A 17,827-nucleotide genomic window follows, 5' to 3' on the forward strand; every position below is an offset into this window, starting at 1 on the left:
GTTGGTCATCGGGAAATGCAAATCAATACCACAGTGAAAAATGACTTCACATGACTTCCCCTGACTTCACTCCCACTAGAATGGCTAGAATCAAAGTCACATAAAGGGGCGGCGCCTGTGGCTCAGTGAGTAGGGCGCTGGCCCCATATACCAAGGGTGGCGGGTTCAAACCCAGCCCCGGCCAAACTGCAACAAAAATAGCCGGGCGTTGTGGCGGGCGCCTGTAGTCCCAGCTGCTCGGGAGGCTGAGGCAAGAGAATCGCCTAAGCCCAGGAGTTGGAGGTTGCTGTGAGCTGTGTGAGGCCACGGCACTCTACCGAGGGCGGTACAGTGAGACTCTGTCTCTACAAAAAAAAAAAGTGAGGTGACAATAGTGTTGGTGAAGATGTGGAGAAATCAGAATTCTCATACCCTGTCAGAGGGAATGTAAAACGCTACAGCTGCTTTGGAAAATCGTCTGGCCATTTTCTTCACACACACAAATGTTTATGCAGCATTAAGTACCTTCACATCACTGCACCGCCGCCGCCATCCACCTCCTGAACCGTTCATCTTCCCAAAAGGAAGCTTGGCCCCCTGCCCCCACCCAGCCCCTGGGAACCACCGGTCTGCTTTCCTTGTCTACGGATGTGCCTATTCCGGACATGTCATATAAGTGAAAGCGTACAACATTTGCCCTTTTGTGCTGGTTTATGTCACTAAGCATAAAGTCCTCAAGCTGCATTCATGTTGTAGCCTGTGTCAGAATTTCATTCCATTTTAAGGCTCAAAAATGGAATGTTTACAACACATTTTGTTCATCCGTTCATCCATCCATTGACATTTGAGTTGTTTCCTCCTGGCTAATGCTGCCGGGGACATTGGCGCACGGGTGTCTGTCTGAGTCCCTGTTTTCAATTCTTTTGGAGGAGAATTGCTCATCAAAAATCAGAAAAAAGGGGCGCACCTGTGGCTCAGTGAGTAGGGCACCGGCCCCATACACCGAGGGTGACGGGTTCAAACCTGGCCCTGGCCAAACTGCAACAAAGAAATAGCCGGACATTGTGACGGGGGCCTGTAGTCCCAGCTACCTGGGAGGCTGAAGCAAGAGAATCGCCTAAGCCCAAGAGCTGGAGGTTGCTGTGAGCTGTGACACCACAGCACTCTACTGAGGGTGACAGAGTAAGACTATCTCTAAAAGAAAAAAAAAATCAGAAAAAAGGTATTTTTGACTGTCAAAAATCTTCAGTACCCTGCATGTTGATCTCACCCAATTATCCAATTAATTAGAGGAAAACAATTCTCTCATTGATTTCTAACAACCTCCCGGAAACTCAAACCTGTTTTGTGGGGAACAGACCCAGTTGACAGGTGACCTTCCTGACTAATGGTCTCTGCACAGCTACTCACTCCATCTTCAGGTCAGTCAGGGAGGCAGAGGCTCAAAATCATACCAGCCTGATGATTCTAAGCAAGGAAACTCTCAAGAAGTGTGGGTTGGCTCAGCGCCCAAGCTCAGTGGGTAGGGCACCAGCCACATACACCAGGGCTGGTGGGTTCAAACCTGGCCCAAGCCTGCTGAAAACAACAATGACAACTACAACAAAAAAAATAGCCAGTGTTGTGGTGGGTGCCTGTAGTCCCAGCTATTTGGGAGACTGAGCAAGAGAATCTCTTAAGCCCAAGAATTCGAGGTTGCTGTGAGCTGTGATGCCACAGCACTCCACCGAGGGTGACATAGTGAGACTCTGTCTCAAAAAAAAAAAAAAAAAGTGTGGGTGGACTTAAGGAATTCTACGCGCAGGCTTACAAATCCAGTTTGAGACGGCTGTTAGAATGTGCTCACATGCCCTGAATCAGATGGAATTCAGCTGGAATAAATGCTCAGCAACACTGCTATTGACTAGCTGGTTTGTGGGGAAGGTGTCTCTTCCCCACAAAGCAAAAAGCAGCCCCTGTCTACTATACAGAGGAACTCTGTAAAGCAGAGAGCAACCCTGAGGAAAATAGTTAGAATTAGCAAAACAAGCTTAGGGTCTGAGACAGCAGGGCAGGCCCGCCTGTGTAGACTGAGAGGGGCTGTGAGAAGGCAGGGAAGTCGTTTTTCTTGCAGAGTAAATGATGTTCTGTCTGAGACGGATACAACAACAGAGGTTGATCTGGCACCAAGGTGAAAGCACATGTAGTGAGAAAAGACGGAGTCTGTCAGGCTGGGGCAGACATGACACAGCTGGCCTGGTCAGTTGAGGTCCTACCTGACCTTCACCCCCTGTCTCCCATTCTTACTGTTTTGTAAATTTAGCTCCCACCCTAAAGATGCCTATCCTGAGTAGTTCAGGTGGACTGATTTAGGAGATTAACTCTTGAAGTAGAGTGTTGTAACAGGTCACTGAGCTACGTACATTAAGGGTTAATGGGATCTTTGCTTTGAACTATGCAAATTAAGAAAGAATATCACATTGAAAAAAGGGTAGCTTTGGGTATTTAAGAAGTAGAAATTTGAATGTTTATTGCAGCCCAATTCATAATTGCTAAGTCATGGAAGAAGCCCAAGTGCCCATCGATCCACGAATGGATTAATAAATTGTGGTATATGTACACCATGGAATATTATGCAGACTTAAAGAAAGACGGAGACTTTACCTCTTTCATGTTTACATGGATGGAGCTGGAACATATTCTTCTTAGTAAAGTATCTCAAGAATGGAAGAAAAAGTATCCAATGTACTCAGCCCTACTATGAAACTAATTTATAGCTTTCATATGAAAGCTATAACCCAGTTACAACCTAAGAACATGGGGAAGGTTGAGAGGGAGGGGAGGGAGGGGGACGGGGGCAGAGGGAGGGTGATTGGTGGGATTACACCCGCGGTGCATCTTACAAGGGTACATGTGAAACTTAGTAAATGTAGAATGTAAATGTCTTAACACAATAACTAAGAAAATGCCAGGAAGGCTATGTTAACCAGTGTGATGAAAATGTATCAAATGGTCTATAAAACCAATGTATGGTGCCCCATGACTGCATTAATGTACACAGCTATGATTTAATAATTAAAAAAAAGACTTGCCAAAAAGAAGTAAAAATTTGAGTAAGGACTAGTGAGCTGTTTCTGCAACCCCGCTACTGTTAAGCCTTGTGTTAACTTTTGTAGAGCTTATTTATGTCTTTCCGTAAACTCTAAACACTCTAAGGTGGCCTGTACTTTCTTTGGTTGTCCTGTCTGCTCCTGATTGTCCTGTCTCCTGGTTGTCCTGTCTGCTCAGCAGAGTGTGTCAACTGAAAGTCTCTGGCCAGGGTACACCCTGGTGTGGCTCGAAATGCCTCCCTGGAAGGAACGTGGATGGATGGATTGCCCGTGAGGGTGGCAAGCAGATTTTCTTTTTTCTGGCTCTTTTCTCACAAGGGACAGTCACCCGTTCTAGTCTGTTTTTGTGGCTCTGCGTTCATTAGTGGTTTATCTTTCGTTCTTTGATCCCCCAAGAACCCGCTGGTGAACGCGCCAGCACGCTTTCCGGGGCGGCGCCTGCAGTCCCAGCTACTCAGGAGGCTGAGCCAAGAGGATCACTTGAGCCCAAGAGATGGAGGTTGCTATGAGCTGTGATAACACCACGGCCCTCTGCCCCGGGTGACAGAGTGAGACTCTCTCTCAAAAAAAAGACTACCGTTGAAAAAAGTATCCTGAAGTGAAAAATAGGCAACAAAAAAATCAGAGGAAAATCAGACATTGATTATATTTGAAAAATAAAAATAACACTAGGATTGTGGTAAGACACGAATATACACATTCACACGGAGACAGAGAGAGAGGTGCAGGGAAGGGGCTCCTCGGCCTCTGCACCCAGGCTGCAGAGTGGCCACACACAGGAGAAGAGCCAGCAAGAGCTTGTCCTTCTCTGCCCCCGGGGGAGCTGATGCTCGAGCACAAACATGGGCAAGAAGGAAACCTCTGTGGGAGTATAAGCCCCGGAGACACTGTGGGAGGTCTGGGGTGCCAGCAGGCACAGTGGCCCTGCCCACACACCGGCACTTGCAGGAGCATTGCCTCCTGGGTTTGACAACAGAGGTGAAAATCCTCACAAGGCTGTGGAGACTAAGCAGTGCCCGTGCCAGGGTGCTCCCCTCTCTGCCCGCTGCCCTGAGGCCATGCACCATTTGGAGGCTGGAAAACTCCTGAAAACTCGCCCTTCTGGGCAAGGATTGCTCCTTTCCCATGCCTAGAATTATTATAATTGTGGGCCGAGGTGGCTTTGCACTTTCCAAAACAGTGTTCGCCCAACTGGCTGCCACCTGGAAAGAAGTACGGTAAGGAAAAGCCAAGCTCAAGGGCAAGTGCCTGCCCGTACTGTCGGAATTTTCCTTTTAAGGATGTCTGTGTCATTATGTTGAGGAGGTTTGAGGAAGGGGGATTTTTCCAGCTGAAAGGTGCTAGGACATTATGCAGTTTGAGGAGGAACAGTCTTAGTAAAGGGCAGAGTTGGGAGAAGCAATGTGGTGTGGGTTTCTGAAGCCTGCTCAGCTACGTTGGGTGAGTGTTTAGTTTATCACAGCACTCTGTGGATACCCTGATAATAGGTTTTAAAGGTCAGGCTCAAGTCTTTATGACATGCTAGAGTTGTGTTCTCTTGCGTGCAAGCATTTTCTCGGATGAAATCTCTTTCTTTTTTTTTTTTTTTTTGTAGAGACAGAGTTTCACTTTATGGCCCTGAGTAGAGTGCCGTGGCATCACACAGCTCACAGCAACCTCCAACTCCTGGGCTGAAGTGATTCTCTTGCCTCAGCCTCCTGGGCAGCTGGGACTACAGGCGCCCGCCACAACGCTCGGCTATTTTTTTGGTTGCAGTTCAGCCGGGGCCGGGTTTGAACCCGCCACCCTCGGTATATGGGGCTGGCGCCCTACCGACTGAGCCACAGGCGCCGCCCTCTCTTTCCTTTCTTATATTTGGACCCAGCAACATCAGAGAGGTGATGGTCTAGAATTGCCAGAGAGTTTTCCAGAGCTGGAAGGAAATTTGGAGATCAAGACTGAGTCGTCCCCACCAAGTGAAATGGGGATCTGGACCATTATGAAGAAATTCAATCAAAATAAAAGGGACATCATAAACTTTGGCTGAAAAATTCCAAATAGAGTTATTATCACCTTGGTCAAATTAGATCATTGCTTTCATTTTTCACCATGTATTGATGGAAAAGACTAAACTGCTCTAAAAATCTGTCTCCCAAAATGTACCCTTTCCAAATAACTAAACATGTTAGCAAGTTATTGCTGCATAACAAATCACCCCAAAACCTAACAACTTGAAACCACCACAAACATGCTCACTCACTTTTGAAATTTGCTGTCTTTCCATTATTCTTAGTAAAGCATCACAAAAATGGAGAAGCATGAATCCTATGTACTCAATCTTGATATGAGGACAATTAATGACAATTAAGGTTATGGGGGGGGAAGCAGAAAGAGGGATGGAGGGAGGGGGGTGGGGCCTTAGTGTGTGTCACATTTTATGGGGGCAAGACATGATTGCAAGAGGGACTTTCCCTAACAATTGCAATCAGTGTAACTGGCTTATTGTACCCTCAATGAATCCCCAACAATAAAAAAAAAAAAAAGAATGCCACAGAAAAAAAAAAAAAAAGAAATTTGCTGTCTTTCTCACTTCAGGCATGGGGGGGCGGTAGTGAACATCAGACGTGGCTTTAATTCCCAATTTCCTAATAACCAGTAAGACTGTTCACTTTCTTCATGATCATTGATAATTTGGCTAATCCTCTTTGGTGAAGTATCTCAATCTCTCCATAGGCTCATCTGTCTTGTCCTTAATTTGCTCTAGTTCTCTGTATTTTCTATATACAAGTCATTTTGGGAATGTGTGTATATATACACACACACACAGATATATACGGATTATATATATACATATATATATATATATATATATATATATATATATACACATCTTGCAACTGTCCCTCTGAGGGTTTCCTTCATGCTCTCTCTCTTTTTTTTTTTTTTCAGTTTTTGGCCAGGGCTGGGTTTGAACCCACCACCTCTGGCATATGGGGTCGGCGCCCTACCCCTTTGAGCCACAGGCGCCACCCCCTTCATGCTCTCTTAATGGTATCTTTTGATGAACAAAAGTTCTTCGTTTCTATACGGTCCAATTCATCAATTTCTTACTTTACGCTCAGCATTTTTTGAGTACTGTTTTAGGAAATTTTTTTTTTTTTGAGACAGAACCTCAAGCTGTCACCCTGGGTAGAGTGCTATGGCATCACAGCTCACAGCAACCTCCAACCCCTGGGCTCAAGAGATTCTCCTGCCTCTTCCTCCCAAGTAGCTGGGACTACAGGCACCCGCCCCAATGCCCGGCTATTTTTTGGTTGCAGCCATCATTGTTGTTTGGCAGGCCCGGGCTGGATTTGAACCTGCCAGCTCAGGTGTATGTGGCTGGAGACTTAGCCACTTGAGCCACAGGCACCAAGCCTGTTTTAGGAAATCTTTTTTTGCTCCAAGGTCACAAAGATGTCCTCTTGCATTTTCCTCTAAAACCTTTATTTTTTCCCACCTTCCACACTGAGATCTGCAAGGCATACAGAATGGAATTTTTATGTATGGGGTGAGGTAGAGATCGGGGAAGTCATTCCCATATAAATATCTGGTTCACCCAGAATCATTTTTTGAAAAGACCATGACCCCACCCTGAGGAAGGCTTCCTTTTATTTCGACTTTATATATTACAGATTGTTTGAAGTGATTAGAACAATAGGTAGAGATCAGGGTAAGTCATTCCCATATAAATATCTGGTTCACCCAGAATCATTTCTTGAAAGGACAATGACCCCACCCTGAGGAAGGCTTCATTTTATTTTTTTATTTTTTGTGGTTTTTGGCCGGGGTTGGGTTTTGAACCCACCACCTCCGGCAGATGGGACTGGTGCCCTTCCCCTTTGAGCCACAGGTGCTGCCCAGGCTCCCTTTTATTTTCATCTTTCTATATTACAGATTGTTAGAAGTGATTAGAACAATTCTGTATCATCTAGTAATTTAAATGCGTCTATATATGCCTCTGTGTTCATATTTCTGCAAAATATTAGAAACATTTGTATTTAGTATATGAACCTTTCAAAAGAAGAGAAAAATACATTGAAAAAATTAAAAGATTATAAGTATTTCAATGTACCCATGTGGGGATTCGATTACATAAATTATGATACATCAAGGTAACAGATCACCACAGTGAAAAGCCTAAGCAGATCTGTCTGCACAGACATGGTCCATCTTGGGTGTAGCAGTTACGTACAAGAAAAGAGGAACAGAAGAACATGGATAAAATGCAACATTTTTGAAAAAATGTGAGTGCTGTGTACACTTACATGACTGCCAATGGATAAAACATCTCCGCAGACACCCATGGGAAACCTTGGGAGCAGTTGCCATGTGGGGGAGTTGGAGACGGGCACTGTCTCCAAATGTCACTTTATGTGGTTTAAATTCTTTTTACTCATGTGCATGTATTATGTATTAAAACAACTTTTCATTCCAAAATAAAATCTGGTTCTCAGAGGCTCTTAAAAGTCTAAATAAAACTTCTGGTCTTGGTCTCTTACTGTTCAACCTCTAAGTTGTCCTGACTTTTTTTTTTTTTTTCAACTAAAGTTCAGATAAAGTATTTTACTGTTGAAAGTTGTTGGGAAAACCTAAAAAATAAAATAAAATCGGATAAAACTTTTTTTAAAAAGTTAATGTATGCCCATTATAAATAAAAACAGACAAAATAGCAAAGTCCAAAAAAGAAAAGAAAAATCTGCCCCAAGGCCATCATCTGCACATTGCCACTGGTGACTTTGGGGTGTTTTTTCTTCCAGGCTCTTTTACATCATTGGATTTATGGTGTAGAAATAACATTTTATCCCACACCTTCTACAATATCTCACCCAGGGCTTTCTGTGTGTTCTCCCATGTAAACTCGGTGACGGCTGACTGTGTCACATCTTTGCTTTACTGATCATGAAACGTACTTCTGTCCCTTTTCTGAGCATTTCCTCTGTGTGCATGTCAGGAGGTGGCAATGCACGTGTGTAAGCCCCTCCCTGCAGACAGGCGGGATTCTTTTTGGAAAGGCGGCGCTGACTTGTGCTGCTGTCTGAGCAGCCTGTGCAGGAGCAGCAGCTGTCAGTGGAATCAGAGGTGACAGAGTCACAGAGCAAAGCGACCACACTGGAAACCCCGTGTGCTCTGCCTCACTCTGTATGTCCCAACCACACCGAGAGAGAGACAGCCGGTGGGACCTCCTGAGCAGTCCGCACGCAGAGCAGCTGCAGGAAAAGCTCTCCACCCTGCAGGCGTGCGGAGGCGTAAGGGGGAATGATGCCTAAAAACCTGCACTGCAGACAGAACCAACCAGGGAGGAAAGAGCTCCAGCTGCTGGGAAAGGGGGAAGCCAAGGTCCAGCAGGGGGCTCCCGCCAACACTGAGCGGCCCTTGGAGGATCCAGGGACCCAGCCTAGAAGCAGGAATCTGAGGAAAATGAACTAAACATTTGGAAGAAGTAATGAAAACAGAAATCTAGGGCAGGGTGCAGCAAAATCCAGCCCACCGTCAAAAAGGAGCACCACCTGTTCGTGAAGGGAGCCTTGCTGGAACACAGCCATGCTGGTTCACTCTCATGGCCGCTTTTGTGCTACAACAGCAGAGGTGTGCAGAGGTCCTTGGCCTAACCCTCTGCCCTTTATAGAAAACACTCGCTGACCTCTCATCTGGAGAGGCATTGCTATTGCACTACAGCAAAAGGGAAATTAAGTGCAGGAAGAAATGAAATGTAGAGGCAATGAGGAGCATGCAACTGCCTCAGCTGTAAGCACAGCACACCATCTCCAAAGCAGCTTAAATTGGGTGACCAGAAAGTGGGGACAGTGCCCCAGCCCCTCAGTCGCAGGGGCACTCTGACCCGGCCTCACTCAAGAGCCCAACCCAGGCTGGCAGAAGCGTTGCCCTTCTCACTCTGCCCTAACACCCTCCAGCTCCTAGGAACCTTCTCAATACCATGAATCCCACCTCCTTCTCGGCACCCCCTGGGGAGCCCAGCCTGCAGCCACACTGTGAGGGTCTTTGCTAAAAGGAATACAGGTTTATTCTTGATGTGATGCAAAGACACTGGCAGGTTTTGATCAAAAAAGAGCCACGATCTGGTTTCTTACTCTGCTAGACAGCTAAGCTGCTTTGTGGAGAACAGATTGGGAGGGAGAGGCCATTCAAGTGTAGGGAGGAGAAAAGAGCACAGTGCGTTCACCTAGGTGGGGTAGGCTGGGGGTCTGGAGTACAGCCGTGGTCACGTAGGTGACAGGAAGGGAGGTGTCTTGGATGTGTGTCGAACAGATCACCCTTAAAATACCGGGAGGCTGAAGCAAGCGTCACTCTACATAGCAAAACCTTCAATCACCTTGTGGTGACTGGCTGGCCAGCATCACTGCCAAAACAACACGAAGTCAAGGCTGACGCCATAAGACAAGAGAGTGAAATGAGGTGTAAATAACAGAAAGGAAGACTACACAGTTAGTTGAAAATAATATCAATCAGCTGAAAACAATTTGAAACAGTAAGAGAATTCAGTAAGGTCCAGTGAGTCTGGGAACTTCAGGGTTGATCGAGGAAAAAGATACGACCACAAGGTGGTGGTGGCATGGACCAGGCTCTACTTGGACTGCTTCAGATGGGGTGTTGGGGGGAGCTTTCCAGAGACTGGGCCACATCACACCCAGAAGGAGCAGAGGGCACAGGGACCCTGGCTAGAAGGGCTGACCTGCCTCTGTGAGCCCCAGGTTCAGGGACCTCTAGCAGGGAGCAGCTGGTTGAGGTCTTAGATAGCCCTAGGGTTTGTCTTATCTGTGGCTAGCAGGTATTGGGTACAGTTTGATGGGGCGGGGATGGGTTGTGCAAAGCAGACGGGTTCTCAATGACTAACAATAATGCTTCTTTGGGCTATATTTAAAAGGAACTGGGTGTGTAAAAACTTGGGTTTGGTGCTAGCAGACCTTGAGCGAATGGTCTCTGCCTGCTGCAAAGAAGCAAACAGAAGTGGAAGACATTATTCTTAGTAAAGCATCACAAGAATGGAGAAGCATGAATCCTATGTACTCAATTTTGATATGAGGACAATTAATGACAATGAAGGTCATGGGTGGGGGAAGGAAAAGCAGAGAGAGAAAGAAGGAGGAAGGGGGGTGGGGCCTTGGTGTGTGCCACACCTTCTGGAGGGGCAAGACATGATTGCAAGAGGGACTTTACCTAACAAATTCAACCAGTGTAACCTGGCTCACTGTACCCTCAATGAATCCCCAACAATATAAAAAAAAAAAAGAAAAGAAGAAGCAGCAAACAACAGAGGGTCAAGATGCAGGGGCCACCTTTACATAAGGGGACCAGAGCTGAGGTCAGATGTGAACCCTGAAAGGGTCCCTCCACACCAGCAACAGCCAATTTGAAATGTACTAAAGCAGTCTGTCCACAAAAGCCACAAATCCTGTATGATACCAAGGACATCTCTAAAGAAAAATATAGGCAAGAAGACAACAAAATCTAAAAGAAGACAACAAAATCTAAAAAACTTTTAAGGGGGCGGCGCCTGTGGCTCTAAGAAATACGGCGCCCGCCCCATATACTGGAAGTGGCGGGTTCAAACCCAGCCCTGGCCAAAAACTGCAATAAATAAATAAATAAATAAATAAATAAATAAAAATAAAAAAAACTTTTAAGATCTGAATAAAATGAGAATGATATCATTTTTCTATGTATACCATGGAATATTATTCAGTCACTAAAAAAAATGGAGACTTTATATCTTTTGATTAACCTAGTGAGTTGGAACACATTATTCTTAGGAAAGCATCACAAGAATGGAGAAGCAAAAACCCAAGGTACTCAAGTCTAATGGGAAGGCAGTAGATGAGCTAATACAAGGCGGGGGTAGGGGAGGGAGGAGGATGGGAGGTCCTGCTGTATGGCACATCTCTTGGAGGCGGGACACAATCATAAGAGGGACTTTACCTAAGAAATTCAATCAGTACAACCTAATTCTTTGTACCCTCAATGAATCTCAAACAATAAAAAAAAAGATTCCAGGCTCGGCACCTGTGGCTCAAGCGGCTAAGGTGCCAGCCACATACATACACCTGAGCTGGTGAGTTCGAATCCAGCCCAGGCCTGCCAAACAATCTGCCAAACAACAGCTGCAACCAAAAATAGCTGGGCATTGTGATGGGCACCTGTAGTCCCAGCTACTTGAGAGGCAGAGGCAATCACTTGAGCCCAGGAGTTTGAGGTTGCTGTGATGCTATGGCACTCTACCCAGGACGACAGCTTGAGGCTCTGTAGCAAAAAATAAAAAAAAAAAAAGATTCCAGGCTGGGCGCCTGTAGTCCTAGCACTCTGGGAGGCTGAGGTGGGTGGATTGCTTGAGCTCATGAGTTCAAGACCACCCTGAGCAAAAGCGAGCAAAAGCAAAACCCTGTCTCTACTAAAAATAGAAAAACTGAGGCAAGAGAATCACTTGAGCCCGAGTTGGAGGTTGCTATGAGCTACCACACCACAGCATTCTAGCCAGGGTGACAGCTTGAGACTCTATCTCAAAAAAAAAAAAAAAAAATTCCAGTACTCCCCCAATTAATCTATACATTTAATCCCATCAAAGTCAGAATTCTAATGAATGTTCACAGCACTGAGAGGCCAATCCTAAATTTACCTGGAAGAGAAAAAGAGAATGAAGAAATTTGGTTTTGTTTTAGAGACGGGGTATCGCTCTGTTCTCTGGGATAGAGGGCAATGGTGTGATTTTGCTTCTTTACAGCAGGCAGAGACCATTAGCAGCCTCAAATTTCCTGGGCTCGAGTCATCCTCTCATCTCAGTCTCCCAACTAGGGGGGACTTTAGGCACACATCATCATGCCTGGCTAAAGTTTTAAATTTTCTTTAGAGATGGTGTCTTGATATACTGGTTACCCAAGCTGGTCTCTAACTACTGACCTCAAAAAGTCCTCCTGCCTCAGCCTCCCAAAGTGTTGGGATTACAGGTATAAGCCACCACACCTGGAGAAAATTTGGTTTTAATGGCAAAAAATGGGAAACAACCTAAATATGTTTATCAATAGGGAAATGGTTAAATTTATAGTTGCTAGTAAAGAGTGTATTTATTGGTATGAAAAGTTTTGGGGTGGTGCCTGTGGCTCAGTGAGTAGGGCACTGGCCCCATATTCCAAACCCGGCCTGGGCCAAAAAAAAAAAAAAAACTGCAGGAAAAGTTTTTCAAAATATTAGAGAACATTGAAATAATAGGATGCCATCTTTATAAAACAAAGCTAGCTAGCTATCCGTATGTATGTGCATACATATGTGCACACTATGTGAACACCTGGGAACTTAGGTGGAAGGCTACATAGCAACCTTTAAAAGTAGCTGAGCTCTGTGGCTACTGTAAGCAATGGGGACTTTCATTCTACATTTGAATTTTAGCAAGAGGATATTCATTTATTACAATTTATTTACAATTAAAATAATTTTTTTTAAATAATGCAGAGGATTTTATCCTGGCCTGCATGTAGCTGGTCTTTCTTTCTTTCTTTTTTTTGTTTTGTTTTTTGAGACAGAGCCTCAAGCTGTTGCCATGGGTAGAGTGACATGGCATCACAGCTCACAGCACCTCCAACTCCTGGGCTCAAGTGATTCTCCTGTCTTCTCCTCCCAAGTAGCTGGGACTACAGGCGCCCACCACAACGCCTGGCTATTTTTTTGTTGCAGCCGTCCTTGTTGTTTGGCGGGCGGGCTGGATTCGAACCCGCCAGCTCAGGTGTATGTGGCTGGCACCTTAGCCGCTTGAGCCACAGACGCCAAAGCTGGTCTTTCTAATAAACCCGATCAGCCGTGGGCAGTAGGTCAGATACCATTCTCACCCCATCTCTTTCCATTCTGTCCCGTGAGACATTCATCCATTCACTAACCTTGCTGACGCTCCATCCACTCCTCATGAACAGAATGAAGCCCTCCACCCACCTTCTGCCAGCTGAGATCCCAGCACACAAAGCCAGCTTGAAGCATGGAGGCTGCTCTTTTCATTTGCACCATTGTTGTTGCTGAAGTTACTTTCATTACCTCAAGCAAGATTAACTGCAAACGTTTAGCAACAGCAGCCCTGTATGTTTGTGGGTGGACTGACCTCCATCAGTCCTGGTCTCTGTCACAACACATCAATGTGTGGCCACTCATGCCTCTGCCTGACTTCCCTCCTGCCCACAGGTAGTGTTGGCACTGGGTGTGGGGCCGCCTGCAGCTCTGGCTGAGGATCTGGGCCTCGGGGTCTTGACTGAAGACCATAAAATAGGAGCACTGTGGGCATCAGGATATTACGACGACACCAGACGGACAAGTGTACTCTGGGAAGAGCACAGGGTCTGGGACCTGGCCCACTCACTCCCTTGCCGGTCAGTGGGGTTGTGATGCCTGCCTCAAGTGTGGTTTCAGGACTTATTTTGGTGAGGGCCGTCAGTGATTAAGTGACAGAAGACCAGTGCAATTCACCCTTAGCAAATGAAGCTAATTTGTAGTTGGATTTTCAACATTGGGATGGATCTGGAAGTGCTCCGTAGGACTGAGAAGGTGCCGTACACAGCAGATCCCTGGGGCACCAGTGCCTGCATCCCCTCAGTAGTGAAAGCCAACATTGCTGAAACTGATCGCTACCTGGAGGAAAGCGCAACCAGGCCACTTGCTTTTCACAGTAACGCAAGTGTCATTAGTCCAAAGACTGAGAGACCAAGATTCAGAGAGACCCAATATCCCTCAGCATCACAGACTTTGGGACCATAAAGTCAGGATTCCTTTGGCTCCTGCTCTGAGTTTGGGATCAGTCAAGGACATAGTCAAGGAGACAGAGTCCTACATGGGCAAAAGAAAGGAACACAGAAGCGGGGAGGCTAATATTCTTAAGACCCTGCCATTCACAGTTTCTAATATTTCCATAACAAACATCCATTACGTTTATAATGAGAAATGTTCCCTCCTGCCAATCCTCACCCACAGGGCTTCTCTTCTTTTTTTTGCCTAATGACTGATTCAACTGACACACAGGAGGGTTCAAATGACAGTGGGCTCGTAAGGAACAATTTAATCAGCTTTTGATCCAAATTACTTCTCCACAGGCTTTCTAAGAAGCTCTCCTTGGGATCCCAGGGATTCATCTCCCTGCTCCTGTGCTGTCCTTCCGGTCAGCCAAGGGCCCCCCCTCACACCCACCTCTCTGGCTGCCCTGGCCGCATTAGGGAAGAGATGACCATGCCCAGAGCAGGCACCTGAGTTGCACCTGGATACAGATCCAGATGGCTACATCGCTTGTTCAAATGCTCACAGGAAAATGGCTGTTAATTAACTACATTTGCTCATTCCCTTTGCAACTGATTATCCCAATTAAGCCACCTCTCATGAAGCCTGGCTCTTTTTGCAGAAAGTTATTTCAACTTGAACGTCCGTGGCCCCCTCTGCTGGTATTTTTCCTACCAAGAATATCATTTTCACTTTGGAGCCAGTGAGTGTGCCTGGGGGAGCAGCAATGAATTTTCCACCAGCCTGTTAGGCTCCATTCTCCAGGGATGTCTCTTAGGCTGGGAGCCTCAGTTCCTCTGCCCCAAGGGGCCCGATGTAGCACCTCAACGAACACACAGAAGTAGACCATAACGGGAACCAAGTTTTATGGTGAATCTATTCTGTGTCCCGAAGTCCAAACTAAAGTGGGAGAGTAGAAATAATGCTTGCCTCCCAGGACTGCTATGTGCCTTCAGTGCATTGAACTGAGTTCTCCCCTCCAGGTGTCACAAGATCAAAGTCAAGGTGTTGGTCAGGCTGGGCTTACCCAGAGGCTCTGTCAGGTGACTGGCAGAGTCCAACTCCTGGCAGCCACAGGCCTGAGGTCCCCAGCTCCCAGCCAACTGTCCTCAGGAGACCACCCTCTGCTCCCAGAAGTCACCCAAACACCTTCTCAACTGACCCCTCCCACACTGAAACCAGCAATGGTAATTCCAGCCTTTCTCATGCTTTCAATCATCTGACCTTGCTTTCTGCTGCCAGCTGGAGAAAACTATCTGCTATTAAGGGGCTCACAAGATCAAGCACATCGGATAATCTCTAATCTTAAGGCCAAATCTTCCAAGCTTCTGCATATCAGCACCTGTGTTAGTGTTTGATTGAATAATCTGGGGTAGTCTCAGGCCCATCTTTAGAATTCTGTCTGCCACACACATCATACTCATATCTTTCTAATTTGCTTATCTATTATAAGTTAAATAAAAGCATGAAAATGCATTAGCCTGCTGAGGGGATATAACACCACAGCTCATGGCAGCAGGCATTCCGGGTGGGCAGACACAGATTCTGGAATCCATCAGGAGAAATTCACAAACGTTCTGCCTTGTCTCACCCACCATGACCTCCATGACCTTGTTCAAGTCATGTCACCTGGGGCCATGTTCCCTGGTTCCCTCCTAATCCACAAGAAGGCACTTTTGAGGCACCCAGCACAGAACCTGGCGCCCAGGTGGCACTCGGCTGTTACGAGACTCACAGCCACAGTCCACATGCTGGCGAACCATCTGCATGATCTTCTTCTGAGGATATTTTTCCTTTTTAAATACCACCACATCCTTGTTGGGAGCATAACATGCTGTTCAGTTTGTTCTTCCTGAACTCCCAACCCCCACCTGCACCACCCATACCCATTGCTGGCCACAAGCTCAGATGTCTGATCCAGGGGTCTTCGTGCAAGCAGCCCCACCTCCACGCAGAGACTCCCTGCACTGCGGTAAAGTTTCAAACCTCAGGGAAGTACCTGAGCAGGTAGGTTCCCAAGAGCTGCAGTCTCTTTGGAGCTGTTCCTGATGTGGCCACCAGGGGGCAGGCCTTTCCTGGCAGATCTGAAAAATCCAATCCTTTGGCTTCAGATATAGGGCATGGCATTGTGCCTGGGTGGTTTGAGGTTCCCAACATGACATCTGGCTCAGAGACCTGTGCTTGTCTGTCTTGAGACACAGCAGCTATAAATCTGTTCATCGGTCTCTGAGCTACAAGATGCTACATGATGCCCATCCCAAAAAAAATGTACATTTTTTTCTCTTTTAAATCTCCCAACAAATGATAACATCCTAGTTTTACAGCAAGTAGATCAAGGTGGAAAGCAGTTATGTGATTTGGTCAGAGCCAATGAGAAATATGAGATATTGTTTTATTTCAGAATATTTCAAACATATTCAAAGGAAGAGAAAATAGTAATAATGCCCACAATATTCACCACTTAGCTTCAAACACTATCAACATTTGCCACTGTGTTTCCCTTATCCTCATTTTTTCTTTTTTTACTGGAGTATTTATAAGGTGAATTCCAGACATTGTGGCAATTTATTGTAAACACTTGTGTTTGCATCTCTAACAATTGGGACATTTTTACATCCACACCAACCCATTATCACTTCCTAACCAAAATATCAACAACTCCCAATTATCATCTAATACCTAGTTTACATTCAAATTTCCCCTGTGGCCTCACAAATGCATTTTTAAAAGTTGGTTTATCAGCCCTACTATGAAACTAATTTATGGCTTTCACATGAAAGCTATAACCCAGTTGTAACCTAAGAATAGGGGGAAGGGGGAAAAGGAGGGGAGGGTGGCGGAGGGAGGGGGATTGGTGGGATTACACCTGCCATGCATCTTACAAGGGTATATGTGAAACTTAGTAAATGTGGAATGTAAATGTCTTAACACAATAACTAAGAAAATGCCAGGAAGGCTATGTTAACCAGTGTGATGAAAATGTGTCAAATGGTCTATAAACCAGTGTATGGTGCCCCATGATCGCATTAATGTACACAGCTATGATTTAATAAAAAAAAAAGTTGGTTTGTCTATCATGATCCAATTAAGTTCTGCACAGTCAATTCAATCATATCTTTAAGCTCGTTTATTCTTTAACAGTTCCATTTTTCTCTCCAGGCTTGAATTAATTAAAAATTAATTATTTTCTCTCCAGGCTTGAATTAATTAAAAATTAATTATTAATTAACAAACAGTATCATTTGTCCTATAAACCCTCCCACATTCTGGATTTGGCTAAGTTTGCCCCCTTCTGCAGGTGACACAGTACCTGGCAAACAGTAGGTGGTCAAGCAGCCCTACTTTAATGAATGATATTAAGGGGAGCACAGCAGAATAATAAAGGTTTGGTCCTCACAAACTCAACACAGTAGGCAGTACTCAACTTTGGAGGCCACAGGCTCCAGCCCTGGGAACCTAGTGGAAGCCACAGGATTCCAGACCTGGGATCTGGGGACAGGCTACAGTATTCAGCCCCGGGATCCAGGCAGTCAGGGTTACAGTGCAGACCCAGCAGAAGGACAGCACAAATTATATAAGAACAAGAGGCACCTCTTTTTCCAGCACTTATCCTTGTGCATATGGACATGTGCTATAGTATCACCTCTATTCAGATTTTAAAAAACATCTAAATTTAGAAGCCTTAATTGTGTCCCCAAGTTTACCTATATGATGTTCTTATTTGGGGGGTTTCTGTGTTTTAATTAAATTGAAGGCGATAGAAAAGTACAAAACAAACACCCACGATCTCATCATTCCGTATCAAAACTAACATTTAGTCACACTTGCTTCCTGCATCTTGTTTTACTAAAACTCACTGGTAGACCGGGCTCCGTGACTCAGGCCTGTAATCCCAGCACCTTGAGAAGCAGAGACAGGAAAATCGCTAGAGCGCAGGAGTTCAACATAGCGAGATCCCACCCTCTAAAAAAAATGGAAAA

The sequence above is a fragment of the Nycticebus coucang genome, chromosome 17 (assembly GCF_027406575.1).
Source record: "Nycticebus coucang isolate mNycCou1 chromosome 17, mNycCou1.pri, whole genome shotgun sequence".
Taxonomy (NCBI): Eukaryota; Metazoa; Chordata; class Mammalia; order Primates; family Lorisidae; genus Nycticebus; species Nycticebus coucang.